The 24,717-nt window shown below is 35.9% G+C and overlaps 1 protein-coding gene across 4 annotated transcripts in view; it reads right to left on the bottom strand.

The window, feature by feature from the left end:
• LOC120415895 (adenylyl cyclase 78C) overlaps positions 1–24,717 on the bottom strand; it is a 143,706-nt gene that overhangs the window by 58,401 nt on the left and 60,588 nt on the right. For all 4 annotated transcript variants that reach the window (XR_005605275.2, XR_005605276.2, XM_039577537.2 and 1 more), the window contains one exon: positions 20,796–20,827. The gene's annotated coding sequence lies outside the window, so the exon portion shown is untranslated. The remainder of the gene's footprint in view (positions 1–20,795; positions 20,828–24,717) is intronic.

Genomic DNA, 24,717 nt, shown 5'->3' with positions numbered 1-24,717 from the left:
TCTTTAAGCCGCTGTATCTCAGCAACCAGAGGTCCAATCTTAAATGTCTCTTAGACAATTTTATAGCAAATTTTCTGAACTTTTCAAAAAAAAATATTTTTGGAAATGGTCACTCATGGTCACTATTTTTAAAAATTGAAAAACTGCAAATATTTAGCTAAAATCAAACTTTCGGTGGCTATATCTTGAAAACGGAGCCCTTAATCAAAAAATCTGTAAAGTACTTTTCGATTGCAAATTCAATTTTGCATTAAAAAATAATGTCAAATTTGTTTTTGCATGAAACTTCGATTTTTTCCAAAAATCACTATTTTTTCAAAAAATCATAACTCGGCGGCAGATTTTTTGACCATGTTTCTCTATGGCTCAAAAGTTGCGGATTTTTGTCCCCTAAAACATATCAAAAAATCTCGAAAATCAAAAAATACGTATTTTGGGAAATTGAGTTTTAGTGAAAAAAAAGTTGATAAAAAAATCTGCAAATTTTTTTTCCGTGTACCTATTTTTTTCTCAAAAGTCCTCAACAATACCTACAACTTTGCCGAAGACACCAAATTGATCAGAAAATTCACTCAAAAGTTACAGCTGTTTGAATATTTACATACCATTTTTGTATGGACAGCTGCCAAAATTGTATGGAGACTTGTATGGGTGAACCAATGACGCAAAATAGCTTATTTGGTCATAGGGAAGGCCCCCACAAAGTTTGAGTCAAATAAAAAAATACAAAAAATAAAAATGGTCGAAATCGGCCGATTTCGTAGAGAGTTGCTCTGGTAATGGTTCAATTGTTTTTTAAAAAATCTTCAGGTAATACAAATGTTGTTCCTTAAGATAGTTTGCTTTAACAAAAATATACTTTAGTACAAATCAGAACAAATCAAGGCAATTTTACAATTATTGCTTCAAATTTTCATTCATACTCTCTAAAATTATTTTTTTATTCTTTCTGGGAATTTATTTCTGTGTTCCTAGATCACCTGCAACACATTTTGCAACTGTTTATCATTTTTTGTCAGTTTACCTGTAAGTTTTTCGATTCAGGAAACATCTCTTTCTGCACAATCGTTAACTACCTTCAGATCTTGCAGTTGCGGCCTTCCTTTAAGATACTCATTTGGATTCAGTTTAAAAAAAAATCTAAAGCAAATTCCTTCCTTTTTTATCTAAAGAACTGCATGGTATTTCTTGTAACAAAAGCAGATAAATTAAAATCCAAAACGTTTGCAATTAGGTTTGGATCAGAACAGATGACGATTCATGGATGAACTAATTCATCAAATTTGTATTCTCTCTCACACGCTCTTATAATATGATATCTTTTGTTGATCACATATTACATTAAATTTTATATCTCAAAACAAACCTGGTATTTTAGTTCAAAATTATAATAAACATGTCAAGAACGCAGCGCAGCGGATAGCAAACGAAAACGACGACGACGACAAAAATCCAAGCAGAGAAACAGCGCGCGCTTGCTTGTAGGTAAACAGGCAGGCAGGCAGGCGAGCAAGCTCGTGAGAGAGTTTGAACCTGAGAGAGCGTTTACGAATTGGAAATAAACATCGTTGTTAGGTAGCCCCTTACAGCTGGCCGCGCAAAAAAGGTCAGTTTTGGGCGCTAATAACTTCGCGGGAAAAAATCCTAAAAATATGATGTCTTCGGGAAAGTTGTTATAAATTTAATGAAGGTTCTACATTTGAGAAATGGTAAGAATCGGATAATTATTGCGCCTTCCACAGGTAAAAAAGTAAAACAGTTGCTTTTCTCCATACATTTTGACGATTTTTCCCATACAAACTTTAAGCGATTGGAGGGAGGGGTTCCCGTGGTCAGAATGAGCTCAAATTTGGAATTTAGCCTAGTGATGGGTCAATCTTTGATTTCAGGGGGTAGCCCCAAAAAAGTCCGGATTTGGACCACCCTAGTGACCAGGGATGGAATAATCGTGAAAAAAACAATTTCACTTGCGAACTTTTTTCACCCGCGAAAGAGAGAGGAGGCAAATCACGCAAAAGAAAATCGCTCCCGAAATTCTCCCAGAAAATCAATCTGCTGATGTTTTTTTGTGAATTTCCTTGTCAGCACCACTCAAAATTATTTTGTTCAATTTGTTTACACACATTGCCCATCTACAAAATGTTACAGGCAAATTTCCGACGTGTAACGTTACACTTGCAAGTGTAGTAGTGAAAGAGATGTTCCGCCGAATAATCAAGATGATGATTTTTTTGCCTTCCTCACCTTACTGAGGAAAGGCTATAACATCACTCGAAAAATGAACTTCTCAATTCGACCTCGTAGACCCACCTTCACGTATACATATCGACTCAGAATCATGTTTTTAGATTCTTTTTACCGATCTTTCGTGCTCGAGAGAGGAGAGCATGCTCCCTTCGGATTTTTTCTCTTGATGAACATCCAATGATTTTCTTTTGATGATGATTATTCCATCGCTGCATGTGACAAAACGACCTCTTGCTAAATTCCCTTTGGCCAGTTGTGGCACTTGCAGAGTGTTACAAGATGTGCTATATTGCAACTACTTTCTTATGAAGAGTAACAAAATTGCATTGATTATGACGGTTTTTGTAAATTATTTCAGGAGTGAAATTCTGGGGATTTTTGATGCTTAATAGGTCATTGAAAGCTGCACAAAATGCCATTCTTTACTCAAATTGTGAATAACGCCATGATTCGAAATTCGGACACTTATTAGCTGGTATAGCTGGCAAAAAATCATGCAATAAGTTGGAAATGTAGAAATATCATCAGGATGTAGTGTAAATTCTCCTTTAAACATTTTTTTTGAAATTTGCAAAAAATTGCATTTTGGGCGCCCTGGGGCCTCCTGAGGGGGCGCTATATCTTTTTCATGAAGGCGCAGCACAAATCGGCAACTTGGCAAATTAGCAAAATGCAAAGTTTCTCTTGGGCCCTGCTGAGGGCGCCAAATTGTTTAAGGAGGGTGACATTTTTTGTAAAGAACTTGTTAGTCGACGACTAACCTCGACTAACCTACAGCTCAGCCCTGAGTGTTAACAGTCAGTTTTAAGAGTATGCAATGAAAACTTTGTATCTTTTTAACAATTTTTCATTAGAATTGGAATATTGAAATTACTTGTTGTGCTTTGAATTCCGGACACTGATAAAAGCTGATTCGAAATCCGGACACTTAATTTTGCTTATGAATCGCACAAATTTGGACTGAAATGTTAGTGAATGGCATTCTATAAATCTCAAATAATCTGTTGAAATCAAAACAATCGATATTTTTATAAAAAAATTTATAGAATTTGTGGAAAGCAAAACCATAAATTTATTCTTCGCCATCCCGGTGCTTGGGACGCCTATGAAATATTTCAGTGAAATGTTTTGCATTTTTGCTAAACTTATAATTTTATTTAATTTTATTGTTTTGGCTCTAACTACAACGTTCAAACAAACTTTTTAATGAAAGTTGATGTCAGAATTCATCAAATAACACAGTTTTGACATTCAGAATGCGAACTTATGTTCAAATAATTGATAAAACAGGATTAGGAGTCCGGGTTTCGAAGCGACCGGGAATTCGAAACATGACGTTAGTAATCACGATTAAGACGAAATGTAAACCTTGTCTCTTATTGAAAAAATAATATGTATAAGGGGAATCTCATTTTATTTTCAGATATTCTTTTCAAACAGTTCACAACTTATTTCAAAGTAAAAAAAAAACAGACCATTAACCTTGACATATAATAGATGTCAAGGAAAGCATTGTGACATCGTATTCATCTATAAAAAATATTTTAATGTTATTTTCGAAGAAAACAAAACTCAAAAATTACACGAGAAGGGAAGCAACAGCTTTGCAATTGTGCGTCACACTGTTGAAGGACACTTGAGCCGTTGCGGTTGGATTGCATTGCCACGAGTGAATGGTAAAGTTTGTTGTGGTTTAATTATTGGCGAAACTCTTGGCACTGGGGTTGAGGGCTTGTTGGAAATGAAAATTTAAATACCAGCAATGTAACACAATTTTTTTGGTTGTCCGTTGTTTAATTCAATTTGGAAAAATTGAAAATTCAGGGAATGCCGAGCCTCGTAGCAAAGTGGTAACGTTTCCGCCTCGTAAGCGGTAGATTGGGGTTCAAATCCCGGCTCGGCCAACACAACTGGTGATCTTTTCCCTTCTGGATTCGAGTGCTTAGTAAAATGCGGCCCGATACTCTTCATGGGTCATGGGAAAAATTCACTTTACTATCAAACATTTCTGAAAATCCTTTGGAAAATCCAAATAAGTTTGAATAATTTGAGGTGTAAATTTGATGGCCAATAATGTCATTTAGAAAGTATCGCAAGTGTCGCTATTCGTTCCACTTTGCAATTAATTAATTATTCGACATGTTCTAAATTTCATTCAATGAGTCCAAGCATCAAGTTGAAATAATTTGCTGCTAACTCGATTGTCGAACAAGTTCCACACGGGCGGCGCGGAGACGACGTCTCGAACGATCCAATCTGGCAGAGCATTAGATTAACTCATGCACTATTTCCCCCGTCCGAGAAGATCTGGCCTGGCTTTGATCCGAACTGAGAGTGATGGAAAACCGATCGGGACGAGGGAAAATCCATTTTTCTTCGAAGGATTCATCCCCATCGAACGTCAGCTTCGTTCGTTTCCTGGGGGGCTTAAATCATGCAACTCCTATTGGCAGCCCCAAATCCGGAGGTTTCCCCTTATCATTATACGTTGTGTGAATATGTTTAAGTGAACACACACACGCACACATGGCTAAACTTTGTGCTAACCCAAGATAGGGAGCGTGATTGAATGTTTGGGCTATTTTTATCCTCGAGGAAAAAAAAGATCGAAAGAATTCGTACAACTTTCGCCAACCTGTCAATCTGGTGAAAAAGTTTCCGTGGGATTGGTTGGCAATGAATCTGTTGGAATTTGTTGTAAGAGGGGAAGCATCATTTGTTCCTGCCACAAAATGACTGTTTGATGTTGATGGGGGAAACATTCGTTGAATTAGGATAACTGAATAGATGAAAGGAAATGTGTTTAAGCCCAATTTGAAAATAATATTTTCTAATTCAGTAAAATTACTTTTTCAAAAAAAAAAATTCTGATAAAAAGTTTATTTAAGATATCGTAAACTTTTTTTCCCATAAACTAAATGTTTTTTAAATGACCATCTCTGCTAAATATACCAAATCAATCAGAAAATCCATTCCATCCATTCTTTCCGAGAGTTTTCGTAGCCTTTTGAATAAACAGCTAGCCAATAAACAGTTATAAAAACTGACATGAAATAAACATATAAAACTTCGATTTCATTTCCAGTCACTGTCAGTCACTGTTGGAGTTAACATCTTTAGCTCGGAAAACGGAATCGACGTAACACCTTATAATGTGGCCCTCTTAAACCTTGCGGTTTCGTCAACGGATCCACAGGTGTGTATCGTTCTTTTTGCGACAAGACTCCGCCTCCCGGGTCTCCTAAGTGTGAAGGTATGGCACGGGGAGAGGGCACCGAATACCTATATTTTACACTTAGAATTTTTTGCGTCCGCCTCGGGATTCGAACCAGCGACCTCTGGATTGTGAGTCCAGTGCGCGGTCCGATTGATCCACACAGGCAGACACTGCTGTATAACAAAGCTGACAGCAGCCTTTTTGTTGACGATTACACAGAAAAAAATATTCCTGTAAATTTACATTATTTATCATGTACCAAAAGGTATCATGATAAATGATGTATATTTACATTAGGTTCATTGGAAATTTACATTCGATTCATTGGAAATTTACATTAGTTTTGAAAATTTACATTAGTTTTGGAATTTACATTACTTTTGGAATTTAAATTAGTTCAAATCAACTAATTCTGATTGGCCAATGGGAATGAGAAGCTCGACTTAGATTGCAGTAGGAAAAGGGTGAGGCCTATGTTCTATTTTAAAATTATTGAAGCGGGCAGCAAAAGGTAATTCGGATTTTAAAAAATTGTTTCACAGGTAGGGGACGCTTTCTCGTCGACGGCCAAGTGGAATAACGCTAGACTGGAATCGAACGGACGACGGGTAGAATGTTCGGTGTTACTGCTGCTACCCGCTGCCGACTGAGCCATCTTCGCATTTTATAAACGAGCGGCTAAAGCATCAACTTGTTCAGGGCGAGGCTCAGGCAGCGAAGTATGAGAGCGATAGAAAGAGAACCAAATATAACTATTTTTAGTTCGGGTAGTTTTGAAGTCAACTTTTGGCAGAAATACATTGGTTATATGATTTACATTAAATAGGCAGAAATACATTGGTTATATGATTTACATTAAATAGGAATTTACAGGAAGCTGAACACGGGTAGAAATTCATCAGATTTGAGTTTCCATGCTCAACGTTCCCATTAGATTCATGATTTACATTAGATTTAGATTTACATTGGAGTAATTTCCATGACTTGTTACTCTTTACATCATATTTCAACATTACATTGAGTGAGTTTACATAAGAAACAGTAATTACGTGCTGTGTAAATTTACATTTTTTTTCTGTGTACGTTATTTACTATGAAGCCCCGTGGAGCGATGCGGATGTGCGCCTGGACCTGCCGTGGAGATAACAACAAGTCGTTGAAGTCGTCGGATCGAATCTTAGGAAAGAGGAAGTTTATCAAAAAACGGAAAATCTAAAAGTTCGCCATGTTATCCTGTCCAAATGAAGAGAGATTAACAGTAGATGTAGAGATGTAGGTTGGTCAACAGTTAGACAGCTGTTTTCAATCTAACTTTCCTTTTCAGTGTGCGCTTTGATTTGACAGCACAGCCGTAAACCACGCCCCTTTTTTTCGTTGAATCTATTGCTAGCTAGCAGTGTTGTCAACAACTACTCTGACTTGCTTCTTGTTCTGGCAAGTTATTGTACGATCAGTGCCTAGCTGGACTCGGTCGTTGGAAACGACCGTCGGCTCAACGACCGACAAAATAGGCGGCGGGCCAGATGCGAGCATAAAAATGTCAAAACCTCTCCCCCCCTGACAAACAAACGGAGTACGCGGTCGCATGGTGGTGGCATCGAGCCAGAATTAGGGGTGATCATGTGATTAAAAATAAATGTTTTTTCAAGAAAAATAATATTTTTCCGACTGAATAAAAAAATTGTGAGCATGTTCAAACAATTATTCCTGATGTCGGAAGAGAGATTGAAAACCAAAATTTTAGTCTATATTTTTTTTATAAATTTAATTTTTTCACTCCAATTGAGAACCCCTAGGTATATCCACGACCGTTTCCAATAACCGCGAGAAGGTGCCAGAAAATCCAGCTACCAACTAAATCCACAATATACAACAGAAAAATGTGCACTTTTTCCAATGCACAGGAGTTGTAGAACAAGTTGGGTAACACGGCCGATCGATTATACAACCAGTTAGGAAAAACGTTTATACGACAAAGTGTGTTGCTTGGGCTTCCAAGTTTGTATGGAAACATGTATTGAAACCAATGATTGGATATTTGGCTTATTTCGACGTAAGGAAACGATGGACAAAGTTTCATTAAAAAAAACAAATACAACGAAATGTCGATTTGCAAAAAACGAAAGGAATTGCAATTCTTTGCAATTCCGTCGTGAAACTACTGGCCTACTTTTCTGTACCAAAAATAACGGAATCAAATAGCAACACTTTTCAAAATAAAGTGCTAATTTTCAGCACTGAAATGAGTGCCGAAAAGTTGAACTTTTATGCATTTGTTTCGAAAAGTAATACTTTTAAACATTTTTTTGAACGATTTATTTACAAAATACATGAACATTTGACTTATAATTTCACCAAAGGATGTTTTCGGAATTACAAAAAATGTTGTATGGTACTCGTTTTCTACTTTAAACTAATGTGATAAAATGGATTTCGGATAGGAAGATGGGATTAAATAAACATTTAGTTTTCCTTTGCCTATAATCTATATTTTTTTTATAAAGAACGCTTGCCTCAAATAATTTTCGATCATCGTATGCCCAATAAAAAACGGAAAAAATCCAAATTTGAAACCAATCAGCTTAACAAACCGTTTACTTTCCCCAGCTTAGATTGGCCAATCGTAATGGTCAGCAAAAAGAAAATAACCCTTCAATCAGAAAACAGAAAAACAACTCGAACCTGTTGACCGTGTATCCTGGGTGTGTGACAAATGGGACCAAATTTTTCATGGTCAGCAACGAAAATAAAATTCCAAGCGATAGACCACGTTTCGCAAACAAACACCAATCCAAAAAGATGAAATTTGATTAGATTAACTAGGGGTTGATAAGAGATTCATTTTGGCTCGTTTGTTAAAGTCTGAGAGATGTTTTTATCCATTTTCCGCAAATATCATGTCTCCTTTATGTCTCCCCAGCCTTCAAAATAAAACTGCTTCTTAATCTTACTGCCATTTCAGGGTCGACAGCTTTTTCAAGTTGAAGCAAACTTTTTCCTGCTTCCAAAATCAGCCTTCATCTTGTCCTTCGAAGTGCACGTGGAGCTGGCGCCAAAAATTGTTACATTACCGGAAATGGAGATTTATTTGAGTTTGGTACACCCAATTCCAGCGAAAAAGGCGCAAAAGTTGTTTTTTTTTTTGCTCTACTGGCTGGTGATAATTTGTCGCCGGTCTTGATTTGTGCGAGTGGACTTGTTTCCCGGCCGAGAGGGTGGCAAAATTACCCTCCGTCAATCGGAAAGTAATTTCCAAGATCAACAAGGTGATAATTTCATTAGCGTTTATTAGCCTCTCTGTTTGTTGGTGGTTATGGCGTGACGGGCTTTACTGGACCTAAAGGTCACCGGGGTTTAGCTAAGCTGCTTAGGCTGGAACAACATTGTGAGACAAATAAAAAAGTAACAACATCTAGAACAAGTTAATAAAGCTATTTTTAAATTTTTAAATCTTCAAAAACTTTATCATATTTTCTTTAAATTATGGTATAGTCAAATAAATGTTAATTTTGAAAAATTTATCCAAACAAATTAAGCTGACCCACCACCTATTACCGATCCTAACTTGGTAATGATTACAATTTTTCTTTTTGATGAGTACATTTATGTGTCCAGTCATTGCGGGACCGGTTGTCACGCAACTGTTTTGCAACGTCAGCACTGTTGTTGGTGTTGAGGACTTAATGAAAGGATACTAGAGGGAAAAGCTGAATAAGTTAACTTTTAGATGTAAGGTTAAACATTGTTTGAATGATTGATTGTAGAGGCATGGGATTGGCACAGTTAAATTTTACATTAATGTTTTGGCAACCCGCATTAAAAAAAACATTTTCTGAAACAAAAAAAAATAAATGATCGGCAAAACTCTCATACAGATTTGCATAAAATGTATGGTTTACCATCAGACAATCACTTAAATTTGCAAAGAAAATATTCTCATATCATAAAAACAAAGATTTACATAAAGTCTTTCCCTCATACCGTCTCGACATCGAAACTTTCTCGAAAAAATATTTGCTCATTAACTTCAATGGCTTTAGTTGAGGCCCTCGCCACATGGCCACAATATCTGCAGTGAGATTTCCGACGCAGACAAACTAAACTAAGTCCACCAAATCCAGGGAATTGACCTTGCCGTTTCACATCCAAACTCTTCGGATTGTCTACTGGCTTTGCCTCTGAAATGCTGTCCCGCAATAATGGAGACAATATGTATTCAGAGGGACCACAATAAGCAGCAGTCGCAACAGACGTTCAGTTTTCGGAAGGTCGTATTTGTTCGAGTTTGGTGAGTATGCAACACCCTATACCAGCGCCTGTTCAGGAGATAAGAAATGGCGGTCTTGGGAAAAGGCTTTCCTAAGTCCTCCACGGGGAGAAGCAAATAACAAACGCTGTCATCAGAAGGGATTTTGAGCAGAGGAGGACAAAAATGAAACATAAATTTTAGAATTTTTGTAAAAAAATAGAAATTTCATGGATTACAATTTTGCAAATCAATTTTCAATTTTTTTATTTCCATGAAAGTTTGGCATTCGGTTCCTTATGCCAAAATGGCAATTTAAAATAATTAAAATTTTGGGCTGTCCATGTGAAAATAATCGAAATTTTGTTTCTCGTGTGGGAATTTCCAATCCATTCAGAGTTTTTTTAGCATAGCTGTAAGTTAAGATCAGGACGTTTCAGATAAAATTGTTACATTTTAACAAAAACTACCCATGTTATAACATTTTTTTTTTTCAAAAATAGCTGTTTTGACAACTGTTTCTAATATTTTTGGCTAAAAATGTTAATTTTTGGAGAGGTATGAAAATGCATTTGAAAAAAAAATAACTTAAATTTGGTACTAAAGCCCTATGTCAATTTTTATATGCAACGGTAAAAACGCGATCAAAAACCATCTCTGATCACTTTTTTCATTTTAATGCAAAAAAAATAATGACAAGACAACATTTTTTCGATGGATCAGCTATGGTCCCCTTGCAACGAGCTGTCACCCAGTCAAATCAATCCGAATTATGAAACGGAATCTAACTAGAATCGTACACAAATTCCATTTGAAACGCAAAAACCGGTTGTTGCGTTTGAAACGGAATTTGTATACGATTTTAATTAGATTCCGTTTCAAAATTCGGATTGAGTTAACTGGGCAAGTAGGAACTTTTCTGTCAAGAAGGACCGCGAGGTTAATTTTTCAAAATTGATTTTTAAAACGATTTTAAACTCTTTGTGGTCGTACAAAGGGTCATTGTACTCAGAAAAATAAGCTTTATCGCTGTAAACAATAATATCAGCAATCTAAGTTTCATTTTAGGACCCAATTGAGATTGCAATCCTAACAGTATTTTTGAACAATTCTCCGTGATTTCGAGCAAGGAATATAGGGGAAATTCTCGTATGTTTGGCAGGGTAAGCACTCGCTCCTAACTCCATCCAATTTGGTGACTTTTACTATTTAAACAACTAATTTTGCAAAACTTTTGATAGAAACTTGCTTGCTTACTTCTTATTGAGCTATTTATCACTCGAGCTCAGTTGAAAACGCTTTTAATTAGCTTTAATTGAATGTCAAAGTTCTGACCTGCCAACATTAGAGGCACGCTGGAATTAGATGCTGTTTCCCTAGCATGTTTTTTTTCTGAAATGTTGATATTCATTTGGCAATTCCCATTAGGAGTGAGTTGTTTGGACACATACTACTAGCATCTAGTAGTATATATGCACTTGTTCAAAGGGAAGTGGGATAAATCGGGACTTAAATTTAAATAGTCGAAAATTCTAAACATCATAAAATGTCATTAACTAAGCCAAATTTCTATTTGATTTCAAAATTCAAAATGAAGTGTGAAGCATCCTAATTGACTAAATCTAAAGGGGGAAATTAGCACTTTAGTGAGGATACACGGTAATTTTTTTTTGTGATTTTCACTTTTTGCCACTAATATTTGATTTGCAAAAAAAAAAACACTATTTTTATTTTTTTTTTGTTATTTTCTGATATGTTTTAGGGGACATTTAATACCAACTTATCAGTAATTTCCAGACTCGGCAGATATAAAAATATAAAACCACCAATTTTTTTTACCGCGAATAATTTTTTTTCAGTGTAGTCGATCAAAAAATCTTTCAAAAGATACAGATTTTTGAATTTACATATATCATTTTTATATGGGCATTTGCCAAATTTGTATGGAAAAATATACAAACTAATAATGCAAAATGGTTTCTTTGGGCAAACCGAAGGCACCAAAAATGTTTCAGCCGGACTAAAAATTACGAAAATTAAAATTAATGAAAAAGACAGATTTCGCAGAGAGTTGCTCAATAGTAAAATGCATAAAAATGTTTATTTTTTTATCCATTTGGATGAACCAATGATGCAAAATGCCTTCTTTGGTTTTTTGCATAAAGTTAAAAATAATAATCCATTTTTTTATTTGAACTTATAAAAAACCTAAAAATAACAAATTAACCTAAAAAAATGTTTTTTATTTGTTTTGACACCAAATATGCTATGTTTTAAGCTTTCACACAAGGCAGCCAATGGCATAGGAGCAGCATTTTTTTATTTGAACTTTTAAAAAACCTAAAAATAACAAATTAACCTAAAAAAATGTTTTTTATTTGTTTTGACACCAAATATGCTATGTTTTTAGCTTTCACACAAGGCAGTCATGTGGCAAAGCAGACAATAAAAGAATCAAAACAAAAAAAAATAGATGTTATGCTGATGCAAATATTTTTCAAAGTTTTTGTCCCTCGGCTCTGACCGGCGTCAAGAAGGGATAGGGGAATAAAAAAATACGTAAATTAAAAAGGGGCCAAGACAAAAACTTTAAAAAATATTTGTACCAGCCTTATTAGATATTAAATCGAGATGCCAATTTTTGGTATGAGTTAAATAAAAAAATTAACATTTTTGACCTGTAAAAGATGTTATCACTCATGGTCATCGTTAGAAATAACTGAAAATCTTCGAAATAATTTTTTGCACAGGTCTATAAATTTCGTAGAAATTTGCTTCTAAGACTTGTAAGATTGGACCAAGGATAACGGTTGCTGATACAAGGCATTCGAAAGAAAATCAACCAGGGAAATTAGATTCTCAGAACTTTATCAAAATAGCGTTAAATTTTGAAATGCTTATTTCTATGCATTTTCCGACGAAACAGTTTTTTCAAACTTTTCAAAGTTGTTATACCCGTCTAAATTAAAAAAAAAATAGCTTTGCATTTAACACAATTCCTTCCAAGCGTTCCTACCCAATAACACCGGTTAATGCCACTCCTGTTAGCTTCGTGACAATAAAAGTAGCAAAACAACTCCACCATGGTCTTAGCATTTTTTTATTGTTAGTCCTTAAGAAGAAGGGATCCGGCAGGCTGCCTGGCTGGGCCATCAAAGTGAGAAACTATCTGTAATCGGAAGGATACGACACTATTTTTTTGCTCTTCTTATGGGTATGTGCTTCAGCCAAATTGGTTTGTTTATCACGAAGACGTGTGGATCGGATCCTTGGCAGCTTAGAGAAGGCTTAGTCAAGGGTGTTTATTTGGGCGTCGTGGTGATTTGATTTGTTTTTCTTCTGGTTGTTTAAGATTGTGGAACAACAAAAACAGTTGACGGCATAGGAGTCTGATTTTATAATATGTATTTATTGCTAAGAGTGCTTCTAAAAGCTATTAGGATTATTTATTTTTAAGTATTTTAATTCAAAACAGAACTCAATACAAACGTACATTAGAAATCCATTCAACGCCTTCGACAATCTCCAACCATCAACCACCAATTGAACGGTGGATTCGTACTCAACTAACCAAAAGCCGGAAAATCAACCCCAGGAACAGGCAAAACAGGCGGAAATGGGTTCTTCTTGGCGCCATTCGCAAATCCTTTTGGGAAATGCCATCTCCCCATTCTCTGCTCTGTTGTGAGGTTTTCACTTGACGAGTGGATTTTTGCTGCGACTTTTCTGGTGAGACCGTTCTAAAGCTTCCCCCCCTCCCCCCCTTTAGGATTGCAATGCAGGGGGCTTAGCCCTGTAGGTTCCAACAATGTTCTGGGGGAAATCATGATATAGCATCAAAAGAAATAGAGTAATTTTCATTAGTTTGATTTGGGCAATAATCGATTAAAATCCTTCCAAATGTAGATGTTTGATATGAAATTTTTTGACTATTTTTATCAAACAAACCAGAAAATTTTAATTCAGTAAAGTTGCAAAAAGTTCAAGGGCTGAATACATACTTCAGTTTAGAATTAAAACTTTGTTTAGAAAAAAAAAAATGCATGAAACTTGTTGTTAAAAGTTTACCAAAACCTTGTTGCAGAATTGCATACATACAAAAATCCAGCCAATGACACGGTCAAAAAGATAAAAGGGCTCACTTGGCTCGTTTGTTTACCCTTGTGTTCAGCGGATAATGTGAAAAACTTACGAATTGTTTGCCACTCAGACGCTAGAGCTTCCAGTACTTAACCTACATTCCAAAGAGATTGTCATTTTCTTCTTTGGCAGTCAAGCGAGAGTGAGTGCATAAATCATAAGGTCAATGTTACGTGTAAAGCTGCTCAGCCAGTCCTTTAATGCGATGCAAAGTTTGGGAATGGGGTAAAACTTTCGCACACCTTCAACTAAATTGCTTGCCATGAAAACATAAGGAAATTCCGTTCCTCAAAATCACGTTTTAAAACTTTTCCTGTCGGAATAAACGAAACTGTGTGTACCGTAAGTTGAGGCTTATTAAATTTTTAATGTTACCAAAAAGTGTTTTTCTTTCGTTGAACGAAAAAATAAAACCTAACCTCAAATTAACCCCAGCTGACGGTACCTGCATTCCTGCACCGTTAGGCAGCGTACCAATGCAAGCGGAAGCCGAAGCTCTCATGTTGCATGCAATAATGAAAATGGTGAGACCGGCAGATGGTTTTGCTGCTTCTGTTGCGATTAAAAAGGGAGAAAATAATAACAACAGTTGTTGGCCAGATTTCTGCAATCAACTGCAATCATTGTAATCGGAGAAAGGTTAGGGAGGGAAAGTTAGCATCGGATTCTTGGTGGATTTTGCTTTGCAACTTTTCAAATAACCATTCGTTGGCAGCGAGTTTGTGGGTATAGTGGCATTAGCAGTAGTTAAATGTCGGTTGAATTGAAACCATACATATATTTAAACGAAACTTAATTTTAAACATATTTGGTCCTTTAAAAAAATCGAGTATCGATAAACAAATGCAACTTGTGTCGCAAAAAAGTAAAAAATATTGGCCAAAAATTTGATTTTCGAGAAAAATATCTTAAATATTACAGAACTGAATCCATTCAAATGATTTTTTTCAAAAAAATGTTCAGTTTTTGTTTTAATAAAAAAGCACATTTCGTCGCTGTCATGTTAATTTGCCGCACGTGCATTTTGGGCCAAAATGAGTTGCCTCACCTTTTGACCTTCACAGATCCTCAAATTTTCATTTCAATACTGAGAGATTCAATTCAAACAAAAAACCGTGCATTTTTGTCACTCCTAATATGAAAGAAGTTTCAATCTTATGACACACCCTGAATATTGATGTAAGTCAAAGGGCAAAAGGATTTCAAGTCAGAACGTGTTTTACACAAGTACGAGCTTGACAACCGTAAACATTTCTAGAGTTTTTTTTAAAAGATCCTATATACACATGAAAGGCAATAGTTTGTAGGACCTTTTGAAAAAAAAAACTCTAGATTTGTAATTTTGACTCGGAACTTCGGCAACCAAATCCAACCAAACGTTGGCACAATGCTTAGCATGGTCAACCAAACAAAACGTGTTTGTTATTGTTTACAATGCATGCTCTCGTTTTTGTTTATTCAAGATCAAACATTAAAACGCGTTTTTCTCGGAACGTCAAAAGGGACGTGCGATAAGATAGCACGACAGCGACGATTTGCAACACATATTTCCGAAAAACTGAGGAAATTTCCTACAATTTTCTTTTCAGACTGAGATTCATCCTCTTAAAGCATTAATTCAAAACTATTAGTTTGATTTTTTAGTTTGATTTAACATTCTACACCCAAAGGAAAAATATATCTCAAAATCTGCAACAGTGGATTTGCTGCAGAAAATGTCACATTTTATAACATTTTTTGCAGCAAGCCCCTAGATCATTTTTGCCCGCGTGTAAATATTTCAGCGATCTGCAGTTCTCACCAACACATATAAGGCTGGCCCGTCCCCGAGCAACACTCCAAAGAGAAGCATATGTTGGTGCTCTTTCACTCACTTTTCATCAAGCATCCATGGCGCGGTGGTAGCGTGTCGGATCAATAACCAAGAAGTTGGTGGTTCAATCCTCGTTCTGATAAGGGTTTTTTTTGTGAAATACAACCAAAAAGCCGTCGGTAATGTCGATAATTGTCGGTAACGGGCAAAAATGTCATACCCCTATATCGCAAAAAATGCATGAGGACAGTTTTCATGCAGATTCTGATATACTTTCATGCCGCCATGCGTCAAAATCATGCGACCGCCGGTTGGGTGTAAAATGAAACTTTTGCGAATTTTCCAACAACATGTAGGGGAAATTCTCGTATCTTTGGCAGGTTAATCACTCGCACCTAATTCCATCCAATTTGCTGATTTTCACTATTTAAACAACTAAATTTGCAAAACTTTTGATATAAACTTGCTTGCTCACTTCTTATTGAGCTATTTATCACTCGATTTCAGTTGAAAACGCCTTTAATTAGCTTTAATTGAATGTCAAAGTTCTTACCTGCCAACATTAGAGGCACGCTGGAATTAGATGCTGTTCCCCTATGACGTGTCACAAGTGTGCACGATCAGTTTGATGATAAATTGGTCTATGTCACAAGTGTGTATTGGGAGATCCGGGAAACGGAAACGAGTTCCAAAATCGAGTTAAAGCACCTTGTAGTGTTTGTTAAATCTAGCAAAACGTCATCATTAACTCATTTTCGACCAAAATGGTCTATGTCACAAGATAGCACACTTATCGCTCGATTACGGCTTCTTAAAGACGATTTCAACCCTTATTAATAGGGCTAGTGATTTTTCGCAATTTCACGGAAATTTTAAATTATTATTAGAAAAAAAGGATTTTTTTTAATCGTACACTTTACAAGTTCCCGAATATTAAAAAAATGCAAGGCAAATTGAGAACAGATTTGTCAAAAATTTTGTTCATTACAATATTCTTCGATATACAGATAATTCATTGCAAATTTCCAGCAACATTTCTTGAATTCGCAAAATTCAAAAAGAATGTAAAAGAAAGTTATTCAAAACTACAGAAAAAGACAAAAATATGTTGTACTATTTTTTAATCCTTGTAAAATTAATTAAAATATGGATGAGCAAGTTGCATATTACAGAAAGGTAACATATTTTTTGGAAATTATTAATAAATGTAAAAAATACTACAAATGAAATTAGTCTGACTATTGTTTAAATGCAAAAACTCTTTTTTGCTGAAATTTATGAAAATAAACATAATTTGTATAATAATCATTTTGCTTATTCTACTTTTAAGATTGGCTTCGCTTAAGAGATATTTGAGCAAAAAGAATTTCTAAAATTTCAGTAAAATTTAAAAAGCTGAATGATAATTCAGCCTACGAAAATCCGGCATAATTAAAAAAAACCATGACATTTTTTCGTAAATAAATACATTTTTATCTGTATCTTTAACAACTGCTTACTTTTTCTGACACTTTGCTGTTCATAATTATACCTTAAACAGAACATTTTTATGTTTATATTAAGCAGATTTTAGAGTGCCGCGAAATTGCCGTGAAATCCATGGTTTCAAAAACTAACACGCCACGTAGTTTCGATTTTTTTGCCGTGAAAAAATCACTATCCCTGCTTATCAAGCAATCAAAACCCTGATGGGAAGTGAGAACCCAAGTTTCTATCAAAATATTTGCAAAACAATATAGGGGGGGGTGACATTGGGTCAAATGAAACTAAAATGATGTCCAAATAAAAAGATATGTTAAAAACAAGTCATCCAACAGTGCTTATTGTTCGAGGGAATCGTATTGACATGGTACACCCAAAATTCAGAATCGAGATAATCGTTCTCTCAAAATTTATTGAGGGCTCAGTGCCAAAATCGATAGAATAATGGTACCAACTCACACCATCATAACAAATGAGTTCATTCGTTAGTTGAATCAATAAATCTCCAACAAGTGTCATACATCGACTTCTGACTTCTCCATGGTCACCAAGCTGTGGTGGCCGAGGCAGCTAAGTCATTGGATTGGTTTGTCAAAGGTCTCTGGTTCGATTCCCGTTGTCGACACTTTTGGTTTTTTGTTAGACGGATGAACTTTTTTTGCAAATGAACCTCGAGAGAATAGTTCTATCGCCCATCTCGAGCTGTGTTCTCTGCGTCCGTGAATGGTACCACTATTCTCTCGACTCGAGACCATCATTCTCTCGGACTAGCGCTGCCAGTTTTGGGTGTACAATATTTGAAGTAGAACTCCAACTTTAGACAGCTGCCAAAATGACAATATTTGTTCTACACCCAAAGGAAAACTATATCTCAACATCTGCAACAGGGGATTTGTTGCAGAAAATGTCATATTTTATAACATTTTTTGCAGCAAGCCCGTAGATCATTTTTGCCCGCGTGTAAACATTTCAGCGATCTGCAGTTATCACCAATACATATAATGCTGGCCCGTCCCCGAGCAACACTCCAAAGAGAAGAATATGTTGGTGCTCTTTCACTTACATTTCATCAAGCGTCCATGGCGCGGTGGTAGCGTGTCGGATCAGTAACCAAGAAGTTGGTGGTTCAATCCTCGTTCTGCTAAGTGTTTTTTTTGTGAAATACAACCAAAAAGCCGTCGGTAATGTCGATAATTGTAGGTAACGGGCAAAAATGTCATATCCCTATATCGCAAAAAATGCATGAGGACAGTTTTCATGCAGATTCTGATATACTTTCATGCCGCCATGCATCACAATCATGCGACCGCCGTTTGGGTGCAGTATCGGGATTTTTGCAAAATGATAAATAACGACTCAAAATAACAATTTAAATTGTTCGACCTTTTTGAAGGTCAATTGTAAATATTCATTCAAGAAAAGTTATCAGGAAAATCCGAATGTTCATATGTGGCGGAACTTCCTGAATAAGAAGATTAGAGATGTATGGATTATTCAAACTTTAACATCGAATATTAAACATCCAATGACAAAAACAATTAAGAATTTTTCAAATGTTTTTCTGATTTCGATTGCTCGGGAAAAATTTCCCGGGAATTCCGGATCGTCACCCTCTATCCAGCATATTTCAATTGAGTGATTAATTTACACTGCACTCTTCCACTTCAATACACCAATTTTACTTTTTTGTTTAACTTAGTTAGTTCAAAAACTTGTTGTGCTCCGTCAATAAACTCTGAGATGAAAATGACAACTGTCGTTTCTGCCAGAGTAGTAGAACACTACGCTGAAAACAGCAAAAAAAAGCTGGTTTTCTGATGCCAGATATTTTGGCAGTAATTAGCGAAAACAAACCAGCAGAACAACACAGTTCTGCTGGTTTGTTTTGATTTGATTTGATCATCAAATCAAATCAAAACAAACCAGGAGAACTGTGTTGCTGGTTTTGATTTTGCTCAGCTGGTTTTAGCAAAAAAAAAAAACGCTGGTTTAGAGCATTTTTTGGCAAATATCAGCCAGAAAAATCTCTCTGCTGATTGTAAGATGTGTGTATTAAAAATCCCAAAAAAAAAAAATGCGAAATTCCATAGAATTACTCATAATGCTTTTAAAAGCCTTCATAAACTCTGTTTTGAGCAAATTAACCAACTGTTACTTACACAAACTTCTTCAAATTGCAGCCTTTTAACTGTCCCCTTCCGAAAACGAAGGGCTAAACCTCTTCAAACATAATATCGCCGCGATAATGCGACTCAGATCATCCGGGATGGGAGGCTGCAAATCCCGTAATCTTATTTTCCCTGTCACCAACCGGAGCGAAAATATCAATCAACGCGAGCCACTTGCTCTTTTTCTTTCTTTTTTTTCCTTTGAAAAGGTCCAACTTGTTTTCCGCCAGTTTTTCGCTTCGTTGGGTTTTATTATTATTTTTTTCTTGCGATTAACTGGAAGTATTCCCCATTTCCATATTGACTGGTCTGGTGGTGTGGTGGGTCCGGTAACAACTTTTTCATATTGTTGCTTCTTCTTTTCTGCAAAGGGCTCTTCCTGGACAGAGAAAAGAAAGACACTTCCGGAAGGACACACGCTGACGGGCCCGTTTGCCCATTTTCCGACGGAGTGAAAACTTAATCCGAAAGATAACCAGACCGGAATGGTGGAAGCTTTTCCTTAAGCACGCACCAAAGCATGATATGGAGTAATGTGCATTTTATGGGCGGCTTACTCTGTTGAAAAGGGGAGAATTTTCAGAATTGAGTTTACTTAATGTTGAAGTTACAAAAAAAAATCGCTTCTATTAAGCTAATAAATCATTCGTCAATTAGGTGAGATGTTCTGCGAAGGTTGGTCGTTGAAAACTTTCTCCTGATGACATCAAGCTTTCAGCTTTCTAACCGTTGGGCCAATAAATCAAACTGGTTCATAATGCTCTGGCAGGCGCAATTTATTAAATTATGCCCTCCGCGGCAAGGATTGCCAACCTCGGCGTTCATAGTCCTAGGTGCAAGTCATGCCAGCAAAAAATAAAACTCCAATGTGATGGCCATCAGTTTGGTGGAGTTTCCTGGGCATCGGAAAACACTTTGGCACACGTGGTCTTGTTAGGGTGAGTGAATAAAAATGTGTTTGAATTTTCACAATATAAAATAAAATCATAAGCTTTGTCACTTGACCCAGAAAAGCTTTTTATCAAAACATCAAATCCCAACTGGTCACCCTAAGTTGTGCACCAATACAAACACACGCCGCACAAATTGTTGTTCCATCAACTGCTACTAATAAAACTACTGGCAGAGAATGGCGGGGCTCAGACAGCAAGACAAAAACTTTTTCCCGTTAATAACATCATTATGGAAGAGAATGCGGGAAAAGGGATATATAAAATGGCAAATCACGACAAACACCTACCACCCACACACACAATCGCAAACTCGTATCGCAAACACTTACGCATTGTTGTAGCTTTCCGTGCCATTTTCTCGAAAACAAAAACAAAAATGCTTTCAGGGCCAAGACTGAACGGAAGTATTTCTGAATAATTTGCCGGAACCTTTAGTTGAACAGTTTTTCATTGACGTTGATTTAAAATTCGATCGATAAAAAGAATTTGGATAAGTAAAAAAACTGAAACATTTTTAATCTCTACTCACCAAATTAATGTGCATTATATAATGTCCATAACCTGAAAAGATTGAAAAGGAAAATTTAAGTTCAATGTCTTCTAGTGCATAAATTAAAGTTATATAATCTTTTAACATATAACAAAAATAGCTCCCTGAAACATTGATGAAACCATGTCCATCACTGAGCGGATAAACTTCACTCCAAATATGATTACTTTCAGTAGTATTCACGTCAAGCATCCAGCGCCATTGATCTGGAGTACGTGTAACACAGTCGCAGTCATCATCCTTCATGAATTATTTAGTGCAGAGCAATCGAACATGTGTAAGAGCAAGAGAAAGGGCTTTGGTAGATCCACTAGACACGATGTTCAATTTGGCAAATTGATTCGTCATTTTTATCAATGGAAGGAAGCTTTACGTCATGAAAAGTTTCGGGAACATCATTTTTTTATCTATACATTTTCAGAAGTAGGGATTTATCTGAAATTTCATGTTTTTAATACGTGTATTACAAAAAAGCTTAACAAAATTTAAAGCCTAATTTACTAAAGTCTCAGTTTTAGTTTTAAAAAATAATAATAATAAAAGAATGAAAAAGAATCATTTAAAAAAAGTGAAGCATTCCAAAGGTTTTCAATCCTAGTTTAAAAAAAGACCTCATTTGCAAATATGGTTGACTGTCAAACAGCCATGCTGTCAACATTTTACAACAAAAAATTTTCACAAAAGTTTTTATTCAATGGTTATACAAAATTTGAAGATTCAAATTCAAAATGCAAAATAAGATGCAAAACCAAATTTGCAATCGAAAATATTTTGTTACAACATGTTCAAAAAAATGCTGTTAAAAATAATGTGTGAAGAAAATCAACCTTGAAAAAGTATTAAAAGGCTGAGTAGATCTCATACAATTTTCTTTCCTAGACTTTGTTGATCGGAGTGCTGGTTACTAAGACACACCTTTTTAAAGTTTTTTTTTATGAGTCTCTAGTTTATCAAGGCAATACAAATAAATCTTTGTAAAATTTTCTAACTTTTACAAAAAAAAAAAAACAAATGTCATTGTGGTTTGGTTGAGCGTTTTAGCAGAATGCATTACTATGAATACAAAGAGAAAACTGTTGTTCCTATTAATTCCGCTATATATGTCATACCTAAGGCTACCAGCTCTTTCTGAGCAAATATCCGTACACTTCACCCAAAACTGGCAGCGCTAGTCCGAGAGAATGATGGTCTCGAGTCGAGAGAATAGTGGTACTATTCACGGACGCAGAGAACACAGCTCGAGATGGGCGATAGAACTATTCTCTCGAGGTTCATTTGCAAAAAAAGTTCATCCGTCAAACAAAAAACCAAAAGTGTCGACAACGGGAATCGAACCAGAGACCTTAGACAAACCAATCCAATGACTTAGCTGCCTCGACCACCACAGCTTGGTGACCAAGGAGAAGTCAGAAGTCGATGTATGACACTTGTTGGAGATTTATTGATTCAACTAACGAATGAACTCATTTGTTATGATGGTGTGAGTTGGTACCATTATTCTATCGATTTTGGCACTGAGCCCTCAATAAATTTTGAGAGAACGATTATCTCGATTTTGAATTTTGGGTGTTTGCCTATATGACACCATGGTACAGTAGTTGTTCGGTAACTGGGCTGAGAACGTAACCCAGTCACCGAATGCTGCTCGATAACTGGGCTGAACAAAAAATAACGAGGGGACCACCGATGCATAATATTTTCCAGATGAAATATAAAAATAAAAATTACTCAAATTTATTTACAATGCTTACTTTTCATATTTCTTTAATTGTAACTTGAAATTAAACAAAAGTTTAAAAAAAGTTTTTTTTATTTATTGAATGTTATTTTTGCATCCATTAACCCCTCGGTCATTTTGGTTTGTTTTGATTTTTTGACGTTTGTCTGCTTTTTAACTGGACTACGGCCCAGTTATCGAGCGCCCAGTAAAATAACGCCCAGTTACCAAAAAACTTCTGTACAGCAAAAACTGTCAAGGAATTATTTAGATAAATTAAATTAAATAAAATTGAGGATTACAAATATAAAACTGTGTCGTTTTTATAGCTAACAAATTTCACAAAATGCTATCAGAGTGCTTATGACTTGCACGTTTAAAAGTATTCATAAAGTAAACCGTGAATTGAATCAAATCATTATGGTCTTCATTTTTTTTAAACGTTTTACGAAATGTCAAGTTTGCTTTCACGAATGATATCGTTCTCAGTGTTTTCACAAACACTTTTCCAGAGTTTTTTTTATTGAAAAGGTCCTATAACATGTGAAACACAACAGTTTATTGGACCTTTAAAAAACTCTAGATGTGTTGCCGAGCTTCCGTGGCCGTGAGGTTACGGGTTTCGCCTTGTAAGCGGAAGGCGATTCCTGTCTGGCTCGGCAAAGTCAGATCCCTTCAAAGAGCAAATCTGCTCACTGGGAATACTGACCGGTAGGGGATGAGTTTCGACTAACGGCGTGCTGGGTTTCCAATCCAGAGGTCGTGAGTTCGATTCTCGTACCGGGATGATGAAGTTTTTTTAAATGTTCAAAGGTTTTCACAAGTTTTAGAAAGCCTTTGGATCTTTTAATGGATAAATATTAGGATGTAACAAAATCGACTTTTTGGCGGACATTCAGGGGTTTGTTCCGGTGGGCATACTGAGCCCAAGTCCCAAATATGAGCTTGATTGGACGTAACAGGAACTGGCGCTCCGCCCTTCAATTTTAAATGGGATTTAACCCGTAAAAAAAGATTTTTTCAAAAATGTCACTTTTTGAGGCACTTTGGCCACCAATGCGTTTACCAAAAACATCACTGGCGTGTAGGCCAGATCCTTGCACATCTTTTGGTATATATAACTTTGAAGTTTGGAACACCCTGGAGCTCGGTACAGACCTTCAAAGTTTAGTATTTTTTCGAAAAATCGTCCCGGTAAAAAAGATATGGGTCGCACCTCGCGATGCCCGAGACGCCATTTGAGTTTGCCGGGGCCGATTTTTCGAAAAAATGCCAAACTTTGAAGGTCTGTACCGAGCTCCAGGGTGCTCCAAACTTCAAAGTTATATATACCAAAAGATGCGCAAGGATCTGGCCTACACGCCAACGATGTTTTTGGTAAACGCATTGGTGGCCAAAGTGCCTCAAAAATAGACATTTTTGAAAAAAAGTATTTTTACGGGTTAAATCCCATTTAAAATTGAAGGGCGGAGCGCCAGTTCCTGTTACGTCCAATCAAGCTCATATTTGGGATTTGGGCTCAGTATGCCCACCGGAACAAACCCCTGAATGCCCGCCAAAAAGTCAATTTTGTTACACTCTAATAAATATATTTATTAAGGAATGTCTAAAAGAACAATTCTAGAGTGTTTTTTAAAAAGGTCCTATTAACATATGAAAGAAAAAAAAACAAATAATCAAGTTTGAAATGAGAAAACTCCGGAAAACTCTCCCTTTTTAAATCAAACACACGGTTAAATTAAAATGTCTAAATAACAAAAGCTTTGACCAAATCAAAAAAGCAATTCAATGTTCAGAAATTGTTAAAATTCCATACAAATCTGTATTATGGGTGAAATTCCCTACAAAAATTCCAACCTGTTAAAATTCCGCGAAGAGGGTCGAAAATCCGTATGGTAAGGAAAAATCCGTGCAGTTGGTAGCCTTAATCGTACCTTAGTTTCGAAAGTGTTAAAAAGGCTTTTTTGTAAATTGTGGATACTTTTTTAATCACAAATTTGTAATGGCAATCTTGAAAATTTATTAATTTTCAAAACAATGTCCATGTGGTTTGTAGATGGCCCCACCCTAGATGATTCATATAAATTTAGATAATTTTTTTTGTGAATCAGGAGATGTTTGAAATTACTTCTGAGTATCATTTTTTTCAGTGTAGTCCTCATTTATACCTACAACTTTGCCGAA

The sequence above is a fragment of the Culex pipiens genome, chromosome 3, assembly GCF_016801865.2.
Source record: "Culex pipiens pallens isolate TS chromosome 3, TS_CPP_V2, whole genome shotgun sequence".
In the NCBI taxonomy this organism is placed as follows: Eukaryota; Metazoa; Arthropoda; class Insecta; order Diptera; family Culicidae; genus Culex; species Culex pipiens.
The sequence above is the reverse complement of the archived record's forward strand: the minus strand, read 5'-3'. Positions and strand labels throughout refer to the sequence as shown.